Source organism: Oncorhynchus nerka, linkage group LG7 (assembly GCF_034236695.1).
Source record: "Oncorhynchus nerka isolate Pitt River linkage group LG7, Oner_Uvic_2.0, whole genome shotgun sequence".
NCBI classification, from domain to species: domain Eukaryota; kingdom Metazoa; phylum Chordata; class Actinopteri; order Salmoniformes; family Salmonidae; genus Oncorhynchus; species Oncorhynchus nerka.
Genome location: NC_088402.1, coordinates 30,277,540 through 30,289,299, shown reverse-complemented (window position 1 = coordinate 30,289,299; position 11,760 = coordinate 30,277,540).

The following is an 11,760-nucleotide window of genomic DNA, read 5'->3' as shown; positions in this document are numbered from 1 at the left end:
GGTTTGACTACTGTAATGCCTAGTGTAACTGTATTGTTTTGACTACTGTAATGCCTAGTGTAACTGTAGTGTATGATGACTGTAATGCCTAGTGTAACTGTATTGTTTAGACTACTGTAATGCCTAGCGTAACTGTAGTGTATGATGACTGTAATGCCTAGTGTAACTGTAGTGTATGATGACTGTAATGCCTAGTGTAACTGTAGTGTATGATGACTGTAATGCCTAGTGTAACTGTAGGGTTTGACTACTGTAATGCCTAGTGTAACTGTAGCGTTTAGACTACTGTAATGCCTAGTGTAACTGTAGGGTTTGACTACTGTAATGCCCAGTGTAACTGTATTGTTTTGACTACTGTAATGCCTAGTGTAACTGTAGTGTATGATGACTGTAATGCCTAGTGTAACTGTAGTGTATGATGACTGTAATGCCTAGTGTAACTGTAGGGTTTGACTACTGTAATGCCTAGTGTAACTGTATTGTTTTGACTACTGTAATGCCTAGTGTAACTGTAGTGTATGATGACTGTAATGCCTAGTGTAACTGTAGGGTTTGACTACTGTAATGCCTAGTGTAACTGTAGGGTTTGACTACTGTAATGCCTAGTGTAACTGTATTGTTTTAACTACTGTAATGCCTAGTGTAACTGTAGTGTTTAGACTACTGTAATGCCTAGTGTAACTGTAGGGTTTGACTACTGTAATGCCTAGTGTAACTGTATTGTTTTGACTACTGTAATGCCTAGTGTAACTGTAGGGTTTGACTACTATAATGCCTAGTGTAACTGTAGGGTTTGACTACTGTAAAGCCTAGTGTAACTGTAGGGTTTGACTACTGTAATGCCTAGTGTAACTGTATTGTTTAGACTACTGTAATGCCTAGCGTAACTGTAGTGTATGATGACTGTAATGCCTAGTGTAACTGTAGTGTATGATGACTGTAATGCCTAGTGTAACTGTAGTGTATGATGACTGTAATGCCTAGTGTAACTGTAGGGTTTGACTACTGTAATGCCTAGTGTAACTGTAGCGTTTAGACTACTGTAATGCCTAGTGTAACTGTAGGGTTTGACTACTGTAATGCCTAGTGTAACTGTATTGTTTTGACTACTGTAATGCCTAGTGTAACTGTAGTGTATGATGACTGTAATGCCTAGTGTAACTGTAGTGTATGATGACTGTAATGCCTAGTGTAACTGTAGGGTTTGACTACTGTAATGCCTAGTGTAACTGTAGGGTTTGACTACTGTAATGCCTAGTGTAACTGTAGGGTTTGACTACTGTAATGCCTAGTGTAATTGTATTGTTTTGACTACTGTAATGCCTAGTGTAACTGTAGGGTTTGACTACTGTAATGCCTAGTGTAACTGTATTGTTTAGACTACTGTAATGCCTAGTGTAACTGTAGTGTATGATGACTGTAATGCCTAGTGTAACTGTAGGGTTTGACTACTGTAATGCCAAGTGTAACTGTAGGGTTTGACTACTGTAATGCCTAGTGTAACTGTATTGTTTTGACTACTGTAATGCCTAGTGTAACTGTAGGGTTTGACTACTGTAATGCCTAGTGTAACTGTAGGGTTTGACTACTGTAATGCCTAGTGTAACTGTAGGGTTTGACTACTGTAATGCCTAGTGTAACTGTATTGTTTTGACTACTGTAATGCCTAGTGTAACTGTAGTGTATGATGACTGTAATGCCTAGTGTAACTGTATTGTTTAGACTACTGTAATGCCTAGCGTAACTGTAGTGTATGATGACTGTAATGCCTAGTGTAACTGTAGGGTTTGACTACTGTAATGCCTAGTGTAACTGTAGTGTTTAGACTACTGTAATGCCTAGTGTAACTGTAGGGTTTGACTACTGTAATGCCTAGTGTAACTGTATTGTTTTGACTACTGTAATGCCTAGTGTAACTGTAGTGTATGATGACTGTAATGCCTAGTGTAACTGTAGTGTATGATGACTGTAATGCCTAGTGTAACTGTAGTGTATGATGACTGTAATGCCTAGTGTAACTGTAGGGTTTGACTACTGTAATGCCTAGTGTAACTGTAGGGTTTGACTACTGTAATGCCTAGTGTAACTGTATTGTTTTGACTACTGTAATGCCTAGTGTAACTGTAGTGTTTAGACTACTGTAATGCCTAGTGTAACTGTAGGGTTTGACTACTGTAATGCCTAGTGTAACTGTATTGTTTTGACTACTGTAATGCCTAGTGTAACTGTAGGGTTTGACTACTATAATGCCTAGTGTAACTGTAGGGTTTGACTACTGTAATGCCTTGTGTAACTGTAGGGTTTGACTACTGTAATGCCTAGTGTAACTGTATTGTTTTGACTACTGTAATGCCTAGTGTAACTGTAGTGTATGATGACTGTAATGCCTAGTGTAACTGTAGGGTTTGACTACTGTAATGCCTAGTGTAACTGTATTGTTTTGACTACTGTAATGCCTAGTGTAACTGTAGTGTATGATGACTGTAATGCCTAGTGTAACTGTATTGTTTAGACTACTGTAATGCCTAGCGTAACTGTAGTGTATGATGACTGTAATGCCTAGTGTAACTGTAGTGTATGATGACTGTAATGCCTAGTGTAACTGTAGTGTATGATGACTGTAATGCCTAGTGTAACTGTAGGGTTTGACTACTGTAATGCCTAGTGTAACTGTAGCGTTTAGACTACTGTAATGCCTAGTGTAACTGTAGGGTTTGACTACTGTAATGCCTAGTGTAACTGTATTGTTTTGACTACTGTAATGCCTAGTGTAACTGTAGTGTATGATGACTGTAATGCCTAGTGTAACTGTAGTGTATGATGACTGTAATGCCTAGTGTAACTGTAGGGTTTGACTACTGTAATGCCTAGTGTAACTGTAGGGTTTGACTACTGTAATGCCTAGTGTAACTGTAGGGTTTGACTACTGTAATGCCTAGTGTAACTGTATTGTTTTGACTACTGTAATGCCTAGTGTAACTGTAGTGTTTAGACTACTGTAATGCCTAGTGTAACTATAGGGTTTGACTACTGTAATGCCTAGTGTAACTGTATTGTTTTGACTACTGTAATGCCTAGTGTAACTGTAGGGTTTGACTACTATAATGCCTAGTGTAACTGTAGGGTTTGACTACTGTAATGCCTAGTGTAACTGTAGGGTTTGACTACTGTAATGCCTAGTGTAACTGTATTGTTTTGACTACTGTAATGCCTAGTGTAACTGTAGTGTATGATGACTGTAATGCCTAGTGTAACTGTAGGGTTTGACTACTGTAATGCCTAGTGTAACTGTATTGTTTTAACTACTGTTATGCCTAGTGTAACTGTAGTGTATGATGACTGTAATGCCTAGTGTAACTGTATTGTTTAGACTACTGTAATGCCTAGCGTAACTGTAGTGTATGATGACTGTAATGCCTAGTGTAACTGTAGTGTATGATGACTGTAATGCCTAGTGTAACTGTAGTGTATGATGACTGTAATGCCTAGTGTAACTGTAGGGTTTGACTACTGTAATGCCTAGTGTAACTGTAGCGTTTAGACTACTATAATGCCTAGTGTAACTGTAGGGTTTGACTACTGTAATGCCTAGTGTAACTGTAGGGTTTGGCTACTGTAATGCCTAGTGTAACTGTATTGTTTTGACTACTGTAATGCCTAGTGTAACTGTAGTGTATGATGACTGTAATGCCTAGTGTAACTGTAGGGTTTGACTACTGTAATGCCTAGTGTAACTGTATTGTTTTGACTACTGTAATGCCTAGTGTAACTGTAGTGTATGATGACTGTAATGCCTAGTGTAACTGTATTGTTTAGACTACTGTAATGCCTAGCGTAACTGTAGTGTATGATGACTGTAATGCCTAGTGTAACTGTAGTGTATGATGACTGTAATGCCTAGTGTAACTGTAGTGTATGATGACTGTAATGCCTAGTGTAACTGTAGGGTTTGACTACTGTAATGCCTAGTGTAACTGTAGCGTTTAGACTACTGTAATGCCTAGTGTAACTGTAGGGTTTGACTACTGTAATGCCTAGTGTAACTGTATTGTTTTGACTACTGTAATGCCTAGTGTAACTGTAGTGTATGATGACTGTAATGCCTAGTGTAACTGTAGTGTATGATGACTGTAATGCCTAGTGTAACTGTAGGGTTTGACTACTGTAATGCCTAGTGTAACTGTAGGGTTTGACTACTGTAATGCCTAGTGTAACTGTAGGGTTTGACTACTGTAATGCCTAGTGTAATTGTATTGTTTAGACTACTGTAATGCCTAGTGTAACTGTAGTGTATGATGACTGTAATGCCTAGTGTAACTGTAGGGTTTGACTACTGTAATGCCAAGTGTAACTGTATTGTTTAGACTACTGTAATGCCTAGTGTAACTGTAGTGTATGATGACTGTAATGCCTAGTGTAACTGTAGTGTATGATGACTGTAATGCCTAGCGTAACTGTAGTGTATGATGACTGTAATGCCTAGTGTAACTGTATTGTTTAGACTACTGTAATGCCTAGTGTAACTGTATTGTTTAGACTACTGTAATGCCTAGTGTAACTGTATTGTTTAGACTACTGTAAGTCGCTCTGGATAAGAGCGTCTGCTAAATGACTTAAATGTAAATGTAAATGTAGTGTAACTGTATTGTTTAGACTACTGTAATGCCTAATGTAACTGTAGTGTATGATGACTGTAATGCCTAGTGTAACTGTAGTGTATGATGACTGTAATGCCTAATGTAACTGTAGTGTATGATGACTGTAATGCCTAGCGTAACTGTAGTGTATGATGACTGTAATGCCTAGTTGTAGTGTATGATGACTGTAATGCCTAGTGTAACTGTAGTGTATGATGACTGTAATGCCTAGTGTAACTGTAGTGTATGATGACTGTAATGCCTAGTGTAACTGTATTGTTTAGACTACTGTAATGCCTAGTGTAACTGTAGTGTATGATGACTGTAATGCCTAGTGTAACTGTAGTGTATGATGACTGTAATGCCTAGCGTAACTGTAGTGTATGATGACTGTAATGCCTAGTGTAACTGTATTGTTTAGACTACTGTAATGCCTAGTGTAACTGTATTGTTTAGACTACTGTAATGCCTAGTGTAACTGTATTGTTTAGACTACTGTAATGCCTAATGTAACTGTAGTGTATGATGACTGTAATGCCTAATGTAACTGTAGTGTATGATGACTGTAATGCCTAGTGTAACTGTAGTGTATGATGACTGTAATGCCTAGTGTAACTGTATTGTTTAGACTACTGTAATGCCTAGTGTAACTGTAGTGTATGATGACTGTAATGCCTAGCGTAACTGTAGGGTTTGACTACTGTAATGCCTAGTGTAACTGTAGTGTATGATGACTGTAATGCCTAGCGTAACTGTAGGGTTTGACTACTGTAATGCCTAGTGTAACTGTAGGGTTTGACTACTGTAATGCCTAGTGTAACTGTAGGGTTTGACTACTGTAATGCCTAGTGTAACTGTATTGTTTTGACTACTGTAATGCCTAGTGTAACTGTAGAGTTTGACTACTGTAATGCCTAGTGTAACTGTAGGGTTTGACTACTGTAATGCCTAGTGTAACTGTAGGGTTTGACTACTGTAATGCCTAGTGTAACTGTATTGTTTTGACTACTGTAATGCCTAGTGTAACTGTAGTGTATGATGACTGTAATGCCTAGTTGTAGTGTATGATGACTGTAATGCCTAGTGTAACTGTAGTGTATGATGACTGTAATGCCTAGTGTAACTGTAGTGTATGATGACTGTAATGCCTAGTGTAACTGTATTGTTTAGACTACTGTAATGCCTAGTGTAACTGTATTGTTTAGACTACTGTAATGCCTAGTGTAACTGTATTGTTTAGACTACTATAAGTCGCTCTGGATAAGAGCGTCTGCTAAATGACTTAAATGTAAATGTAAACGTAGTGTAACTGTATTGTTTAGACTACTGTAATGCCTAATGTAACTGTAGTGTATGATGACTGTAATGCCTAGTGTAACTGTAGTGTATGATGACTGTAATGCCTAATGTAACTGTAGTGTATGATGACTGTAATGCCTAATGTAACTGTAGTGTATGATGACTGTAATGCCTAGTGTAACTGTAGTGTATGATGACTGTAATGCCTAGCGTAACTGTAGTGTATGATGACTGTAATGCCTAGTTGTAGTGTATGATGACTGTAATGCCTAGTGTAACTGTAGTGTATGATGACTGTAATGCCAAGTGTAACTGTAGTGTATGATGACTGTAATGCCTAGTGTAACTGTATTGTTTAGACTACTGTAATGCCTAGTGTAACTGTAGTGTATGATGACTGTAATGCCTAGTGTAACTGTAGTGTATGATGACTGTAATGCCTAGCGTAACTGTAGTGTATGATGACTGTAATGCCTAGTGTAACTGTATTGTTTAGACTACTGTAATGCCTAGTGTAACTGTATTGTTTAGACTACTGTAATGCCTAGTGTAACTGTATTGTTTAGACTACTGTAATGCCTAATGTAACTGTAGTGTATGATGACTGTAATGCCTAATGTAACTGTAGTGTATGATGACTGTAATGCCTAGTGTAACTGTAGTGTATGATGACTGTAATGCCTAGTGTAACTGTATTGTTTAGACTACTGTAATGCCTAGTGTAACTGTAGTGTATGATGACTGTAATGCCTAGCGTAACTGTAGGGTTTGACTACTGTAATGCCTAGTGTAACTGTAGTGTATGATGACTGTAATGCCTAGCGTAACTGTAGGGTTTGACTACTGTAATGCCTAGTGTAACTGTAGTGTATGACTACTGTAATGATGAGCAAAACACTGGACCACTGCTACTCTAACTTCCCCGATGCGTACAAGGCCCTCACTTCGGCAAATCTGACCATGACTCCATCTTGTTGCTCCCCTCCTATAGGCAAAAACTAAAACAGGAAGCGCCCGTGCTTAGGTCTATCCAATCGGATTCATACGCTTCAATCACGTGGACATGTTCCGGGTAGCCTCAGACAATAACATATACACTGACTTGGTGAGTGAGATCATTAGGTGCATTTTTATTTTATTTAACTAGGCAAGTCAGTTAAGAACAAATTCTTATTTACAATGACTGCCTTGGAACAGTGCCTTGCTCAGGGGCAGAATGACAGATTTTTACCTTGTCAGCTCAGGGATTCAAGCTAGCAACCTTTTGGTTACTGGCTCAATGCTCTAACCACTAGGCTACCTGCCGTCCCTGCTGTGTTGGAGATTGAATGCTGAGCTGTAGTCAACACCATAGTACCCTCCAAACTCATCATTACGCTTGAGACCCTGGTTCTCGGCCCCGCCCTGTGCAACTGGGTCCTGGACTTTCTGATGGGCCGCCCCCAGTTGGGGAAGGTAGGAAACAACATCTCCACTCAACCACAAGGCTCTCCAGAGGGTAGTGAGGTCTGCACAACGCATCTTAGTGAAATCATCCATTGTCATTGCCCTTAAGTGTAGGGTTCATTGGTATTCTCCTGACGTATTGACTTAGGCCCACAACAGTACTTCACATCCCTATCCAGATCTACAGTTCCCTTCGGTCCTGTACGACAATCTATCTCAGCTAACGGAATCAGCTTGTCTCAGACCACAACAGAAGAAGAATCAAACAAGCAGTTATCCCAGCTTAGATGGTAGAAGTGTGCGTTGTAATAAAGTGAGTCCCTGGGGCAGAAAACACAGTGTGGCATACCAGAGAATAGAATGTTGTGTATATGAAGAAGAGTACGACTGAAAACAATCACAAATGAAGTAGTAAACATATGACCAGTCTTCCTACACCTTTACTATCATATAGCAGTGAGGTGTTCCTTCTATTTTGAAGGACATAAAAATGAAAACAAATACAGACAAATCAATTTCAGACATTATTATCCAAACTACATGGAATATGCACAACCAGGCAGAATCTGAGGCAGGGAGCAGGCATGGCTAGATAGGCCCCACTGGCACATTGCATCCATCACAGCAAAGTCAGTGCGTAGCATAAACGTCGTCGTCCCATGTGTGCCCTGGCACGCACGCGCACACACACACGCACACACACACAGCTCGTCCTCCGGCTCTGTATTGTTCACCAGACCACTCTGCTCTGCTATTCCCCAGGAGTCAGTGCTATCACACTCTACTATCCTGGTCCAGCTCGCCTGGAAGAGAGAGAGACGATGATTCTATGCGAGGCAGTAGACATCTCATTACACTTTCATATGCAACTAACCGCCGCGGGTCCACCGCCCGCCTGGCTGGCTGGTCACGGAGAGGCAGACACAAAACTTCAATGATTCAGAGAGCAGAGAGCCACTCTCCTCCCTTCTCTCCTTCCTTCTCCGAGAGGCAGGTGCAGCTTTGCTTCAGAACGTTAATTCATTTCCTACTCTACCCGTCACTTTGCTTCCCCTGCAGTTATAGTAGTTATAGTGCTGGGAACCCTTTGGTTGTGCTTTCATGTACGGTCTGGTCTATCAGACCATGGAGATGTTTGACATCATAGTTGTCTGTCTTGGTAGTCAGTGGGCGTCTCTAACGTAGCCTCGGTTTGACCTGGTCTGGGCTGGTTTTGGCTGAGCTATCCCCTACAACACAACAGTAGCCTCCTCAGTCCCTCTCAGCTTCCTTTAACCCTAACCTCATAAGACAACACTACTCAGTCCCTCTTAGCTTCCTTTAACCCTAACCCCATAACACAACACTACTCAGTCCCTCTTAGCTTCCTTTAACCCTAACCCCATAACACAACACTACTCAGTCCCACTCAGCTTCCTTTAACCCTAACCCCATAACACAACACTACTCAGTCCCTCTTAGCTTCCTTTAACCCTAACCCCATAACACAACACTACTCAGTCCCTCTCAGCTTCCTTTAACCCTAACCCCATAACACAACACTACTCAGTCCCTCTCAGCTTCCTTTAACCCTAACCCCATAACACAACACTACTCAGTCCCACTCAGCTTCCTTTAAGCCTAACCCCATAACACAACACTACTCAGTCCCACTCAGCTTCCTTTAAGCCTAACCCCATAACACAACACTACTCAGTCCCTCTTAGCTTCCTTTAACCCTAACCCCATAACACAACACTACTCAGTCCCTCTCAGCTTCCTTTAACCCTAACCCCATAACACAACACTACTCAGTCCCTCTCAGCTTCCTTTAAGCCTAACCCCATAACACAACACTACTCAGTCCCTCTCAGCTTCCTTTAAGCCTAACCCCATAACACAACACTACTCAGTCCCTCTCAGCTTCCTTTAACCCTAACCTCATAAGACAACACTACTCAGTCCCTCTCAGCTTCCTTTAACCCTAACCCCATAACACAACACTACTCAGTCCCTCTCAGCTTCCTTTAACCCTAACCTCATAAGACAACACTACTCAGTCCCTCTCAGCTTCCTTTAACCCTAACCCCATAACACAACACTACTCAGTCCCTCTCAGCTTCCTTTAACCCTAACCTCATAAGACAACACTACTGAGTCCCTCTCAGCTTCCTTTAACCCTAACCCCATAACACAACACTACTCAGTCCCTCTCAGCTTCCTTTAACCCTAACCTCATAAGACAACACTACTCAGTCCCACTCAGCTTCCTTTAACCCTAACCCCATAACACAACACTACTCAGTCCCTCTCAGCTTCCTTTAACCCTAACCTCATAACACAACACTACTCAGTCCCTCTCAGCTTCCTTTAACCCTAACCTCATAAGACAACACTACTCAGTCCCTCTCAGCTTCCTTTAACCCTAACCCCATAACACAACACTACTCAGTCCCTCTCAGCTTCCTTTAACCCTAACCCCATAACACAACACTACTCAGTCCCTCTCAGCTTCCTTTAACCCTAACCCCATAACACAACACTACTCAGTCCCTCTCAGCTTCCTTTAACCCTAACCTCATAAGACAACACTACTCAGTCCCTCTCAGCTTCCTTTAACCCTAACCCCATAACACAACACTACTCAGTCACTCTCAGCTTCCTTTAACCCTAACCCCATAACACAACACTACTCAGTCCCTCTCAGCTTCCTTTAACCCTAACCTCATAAGACAACACTACTCAGTCCCTCTCAGCTTCCTTTAACCCTAACCTCATAAGACAACACTACTCAGTCCCACTCAGCTTCCTTTAACCCTAACCCCATAACACAACACTACTCAGTCACTCTCAGCTTCCTTTAAGCCTAACCCCATAACACAACACTACTCAGTCCCTCTCAGCTTCCTTTAACCCTAACCTCATAAGACAACACTACTCAGTCCCACTCAGCTTCCTTTAAGCCTAACCCCATAACACAACACTACTCAGTCCCACTCAGCTTCCTTTAACCCTAACCCCATAACACAACACTACTCAGTCCCTCTCAGCTTCCTTTAACCCTAACCCCATAAGACAACACTACTCAGTCCCTCTCAGCTTCTTTTAACCCTAACCTCATAAGACAACACTACTCAGTCCCTCTCAGCTTCCTTTAAGCCTAACCTCATAACACAACACTACTCAGTCACTCTCAGCTTCCTTTAACCCTAACCCCATAAGACAACACTACTCAGTCCCACTCAGCTTCCTTTAACCCTAACCCCATAACACAACACTACTCAGTCACTCTCAGCTTCCTTTAACCCTAACCCCATAACACAACACTACTCAGTCACTCTCAGCTTCCTTTAACCCTAACCTCATAAGACAACACTACTCAGTCCCTCTCAGCTTCCTTTAACCCTAACCCCATAACACAACACTACTCAGTCCCTCTTAGCTTCCTTTAACCCTAACCCCATAACACAACACTACTCAGTCCCTCTCTGGTCTCTGTCTCCTCTCAACACTCCAGCCATTGATTCCCAGTCATACAGTAACATAGGGCCTCATCCATAGTCTGTACTCCTCCCTCGCTGGGCATATGGCTGCTGTGAATAGCCTGGGATTTTGCCTAGGGCCTCATGTCTCCTCCCTGCAGACTGGATCCTCTGGAGAACCGGGTGACTGCAGATCACAGCTGCTCCGAGCTCCAGGAGGTCCCTCTTTCCTCTCTAGTCCCCTAGTAGAGCCCCCTCCTTACCACTATTCTCTTTATATCCTCTATCCTCTATTGTCAGATACCCCCTCTCTCCTCCTTCGTGTTCACCCTAGCTCCACCTAGACAACTGTGGGTAATGTGGCCTGTCTCTGCTCTCCCTCTATCCTCCCCCAGTCTCCTTCCTTTCATCCGCCTAGCCCTACCCAGACAGCATTGTGGTCCAGGTATAGGACTGCCCTCTCTGTTAGTAGGACCCCCTCCCTGCCTCAGATCTGCCCAGGCAGGAGTCCACGGGCTGAAGTAGAAAGGGAACAGAGAGAGTGCATCACTAGGACATGGTGACCTGGGGCAAACAGCCCACAGAGGCATGTCTCCTTTTCCATCAGCCTCTCTCTCTTTTTCCAACTACACTGACAGTAATTGAAAGTGCTGTGAAATATAGATGAATACAGTGAGTGAAGGCTGATCTCTCTCTCTCCTTCTCTCTCTCTCTCATCACGCAGTAGACAGGTTAGGCCAATAGCACGCTCACACACTGGGGGGTCTCAGGTAAGTTGTAGTCAGGCCAGAGGCTAGGGCCCCCCTGCTGGGCTCTGGAAGGGCTGTGTGTGTACTGTCTGTGTGTGGACGGGGACACACTGTCTGTCTGGTCTGCCTGACAGTGTTCACCCTGGCTGGGGGGTGAAGCTCAAGGTT